We start from the raw sequence: 4,288 nt of genomic DNA on the forward strand, positions 1-4,288 counted from the left end.
TCTATTTATCCCGGCTTGGGACCAACACAGAAGTGACTGGACTGTGACCCCCATGGCTAGATTGATAGGAAACAAGCCTGTTCGATGAAAAATGATGAAAGATGACTTTGTTAAGTGAATTTTGATGAAATATCACTGTTTCCATGTTTCTTATAAATTCTTGCAATTTCATGTAAAAAATCATATTTTACATCAAAATTCTTTTTTTTTTATCACTGTTCCCTTGTTTCTTAAGAATTTTTGCATTTTAATGTGTAATGTGGCAGGCAAAATTATTAATACTGAGTTTGATGAAGTTATATCTTCAAGCAAAAACAGAAACGTTGGGGACTTTGCGGGGTTTTGGGAAGTGTGTCATAAAACAATTCACATACATGTGTACCCTCCCCTCTTCAAAGAGGCAATGGTGGAACTATTTTCTTGATCTCACGAAGAATATACATTCTTTTACCCTTCAGGTTCTAATCTCAAGGAATATTGAAAAATATGATGATATACTTACTGTATGATGTTACTGATATTTAACGTCATTCTAAAGGTTATGGTGCGATTGGTGAAAAGGTCTAATTTCCAAATCAGAGTATACTATATTAGTGGAAGTGCATTACAAATCAAACTGCTTTCTTTCACTTGTTCTCAATAGAAATAGAATTAACATGCACTAATGACCAACATTTGGTCTGGTACTCTACAGAGGGCCATTAACTAGAGACTAAAAGGCTCATTTCAGCCCTACTGGAATAATTTAATGCTGCAAGCATCAGTGTATAATCTGGAGCTTAAGGATATGTGGCAGAGAGCTCTCTTAACCATCCCAAATGAGCTAAAATCAAAAATGCCTTAAAACCTGAGATCTGGAGAACTTATAATTAAGAAAGAAGGAGAGAGAGATATAGAAATGTATGAACGATTGAAAGCAGCATTGTTGGAGTTAAGAGGACCAACACATGCAGAGTGGAACGAAATATTGGATATAAAGTAGGGAAAGAGCCATTTGAAGTGTATGCAGAGTGATTGTGGTTGTCTTACAAAGAACACTCAGGGTTAGAAGATCTAGAGAGGGACCAGGAAGTTTTACTACAGCGTTTAAAAAATAATGCAGGATCCCACATTCAACATGCATTGATCGATGGGGCAGAGGCACCTGAAAATACCTATCAGGCACTAGTGGAATGGGCCTCTAAAATAGAATCCAGACTAAAGCAAAATAATTCCATATACCATACAGACCACAGAGTTCTGTTATGGTTCTGTAAAGTGTGCCAATCATACCATCAAAGAAAATAATGCTAAACAGATAATTCAGCACTAAAACAAGTGGATTGATGCATTGTCCACAGTTTGATTGTATCGCGAGCAACCCCATCTAAAGCTACAGGTGTTAGCCCATACGAGCTTATGACTGGAAGGATAATGAAACTGCCAAGAAATTTCTTCAGCAGGCTTGGGGCCTCTGATGCTTGCAACACAGCAGATTGTGCTGAACAGCTTCATGAAAGGCTAAAAGTATTGCAGGTTCAGACTAATGATGCTCATTTCAATCCAACTTCCGAAACAAAATTTACAGAAGGAGACACGATAATGATACGTGTCTTTGTAAAGCAAAGTGCATTCTCTCCTGGGTGGCACGGGCCCTTTGAGATTATAGCTATTTGTAATAGCTGTGTGGCCGTGTCTATCAAGGGAAAATTAAGATGGTACAACATGTCCCAGTGCAAACTATTCAAAGGTCCAGCCAATAATTAACTTTTAATTAATGTTTCTCTGTGCTATTTCTCAGGGTGATCACAGCAATCCCATGGAGACCAGATGAAAGGAAGGTGTCCGGGCACACTTGCATCAAACTAGGTCAAAGGGTATCTCTTACACACACCCTGAAAAGTGGGAGATAGGTGTGGAAATATTCAAAGAGGTCATCCACATCGTACAGCACAATACCACCTAGAGAAGTAGTCACATGGCCTCCCGGTTTATCACCAGAACCAAATTGCGCAACCAAAATTTGCTGTAAAGCAGGTTCCACACATCCCACAATAGTAAACATTTCAGGAGACACACTGGCATACGCATCCTTTCATAACAGTCTGGTATTAACTTAAATTGGAGCCAGGAGCTAAAGTTGGGAGTATGCGCACTCGCTATGAAAAACCCAATAATGGTGTAGATCCTAAAATGTGCTACTATGCTAAGGATCTAGAACCTGCAGTATATAGATGCACACACTCTGAAACAATCAACACCACATATATGAGTTACACCAAATACAAATTTAATCTTACTTCATATGTTCCAGATAAAAACAAACCAAAAGCCTTCATTTGGACTAGCTGAAGAGAAGGAACATATTGTGTGGGAAAATGTGAGGCTGATGTGAATAGTTATAGTGGACCACAAAACTGTTCATGGACTCTACATCACTGTTTCAACCTGACCACGTCTGGGTATAGTAAGCCTAAACAATGCCCAAAATTATATCCAATCCCTCCAGGTGGTTTTATTAAGGGAAACATTAATAAGACTTTATTGCATGATGTAAATTTTACGATGACTCATATAACCTATAACATTTCAAATATTTTGTCTGCTTTTGTGAAACATTGTAGTGAGGATGATAAAACAGCTACAGTCACGAATCGATGATTTAATCTCTGATTACGAAGGCAGGCTTGCAGTCCAAATTCCACCTGTACATTCTAAGCGAGATCTGTTTGGAAATTTAGGATGTCTCTTTGGCTCTGTGAATTTAATTGCCAACACTTACAAAATAACAGGACAATCACAATTCTCAGCTCAGTCAGCAAACCGAGTGGCCACTGGATTTTAACACATCACCAATAGCAATGAAAATATCATCAAATCGGTTAGATCTGAAGCGCAGGCGCTACTATTGGTCAGCCATACATTATTCAAAACATACATTGATCAAAGCTGTACCATCGAACGTGACTTAGCCTGCAGATCATACGCACAGGATTTAGGACCTTCGTCTTCTCAAGACACCTAGGCATGATTTAAATGATCTCATAGAAATTTTAGACTTGCATAGATGGTTTGCATCAGAAAAGATGAAAGATATTAAATACTCTGAATTACAGTCTACATTGATGTTATACACTGGGAATGAGTGCACCCCCTGCATTGGGTTTTTTGCCAATTTTCCTATTATACACCCAGAGCAAGTAATTTTGAACTACACAACTATACGTTCTATAGGTGTAGTAATGAAAAATCAGATCATTAAATGGGACCACCTAACAGGATCTATGACTTTAAAAGGGGATGAGACCTTGTTTATCACTCGCACCTGTTGTCATGAAACTTTCAGTTATGTTATTTGTACATGAAATACTTTACTACAACCCTTCTCTTCCAATGATACTAAGCATATCAGTGTTCAGTCATGGCATGGTCATACTGATACGATTCAAGTACCTCACACACAGTGGTGTTTCGTCAGTGAAATGAATTCCTTCACCTATGGCGGTCTGACCTGCCCTGCAAACTATACCTTCTGCTTGGAGGTTACATAGGATTTCTCAATGGGTCAGATAAATATCTTGGGGAGGATACCACTGGACACAGATGTTTCCCCATGGTGGGAAGACACTTTCTTTGAACATAGCACAAAAGCTCTAACGGACACAATATATTTGGTACAACAAACTATACTACAGACTGAGTATCATCTGAACCAGGCTCAGGTGGAAGCAGACCTGGCCAAGGGAACAGCAGAGATCTTGTCAACAATCTTGTTCTCATATTGTCTACACTTCAATGCTATTATTTCAGATTTATGCTTCGCTCCTTAAGAACATCTGCCAACACTGTTTACATGCATAGCCCCTTATAGGTGCCAGCCATTCAGAGACTACTACAGTAAGATTCCCAGCAATGTCCACTTGGGAATTATTTTGAAAATGTCCCAAGGGGCCAGGGGAGGATTGTAAATGTGGCAGGCCAAATTATTAATATTGACTGTGATGAAGTTATATCTTCAAGTAAAAACACAAACTTTGGGGAATTTGGGGGTTTGGGAAGTGTGTCATGAAAAAATTCACATTCCTGTGTACCTTCCCCTATTCAAGGAGTCAGTGGTGGAACTATTTTCTGGATCTCAACAAGAATGTACATTCTTTTACCCTTCAGGTTCTAATCTCAAGGAATACTGAAAAGATATGATAATATACTTACTGGATGATGTTATTCATGTTTAATGTCATTATAAAGCTCATGTTGCGATTGTTGAAAAAGGTCTAATTTCCAAATCAGAGTATATTAAAATTTACAT

General features: G+C 38.4%; 1 pseudogene; it reads left to right on the forward strand.

The window, feature by feature from the left end:
* The first annotated feature begins 2,544 nt into the window (after positions 1-2,544).
* LOC131345833 (uncharacterized) lies at positions 2,545-3,880 on the forward strand (annotated as a pseudogene).
* Positions 3,881-4,288: the final 408 nt, after the last annotated feature.

The sequence above is a fragment of the Hemibagrus wyckioides genome, linkage group LG25 (assembly GCF_019097595.1).
Source record: "Hemibagrus wyckioides isolate EC202008001 linkage group LG25, SWU_Hwy_1.0, whole genome shotgun sequence".
Lineage (NCBI taxonomy): Eukaryota > Metazoa > Chordata > Actinopteri > Siluriformes > Bagridae > Hemibagrus > Hemibagrus wyckioides.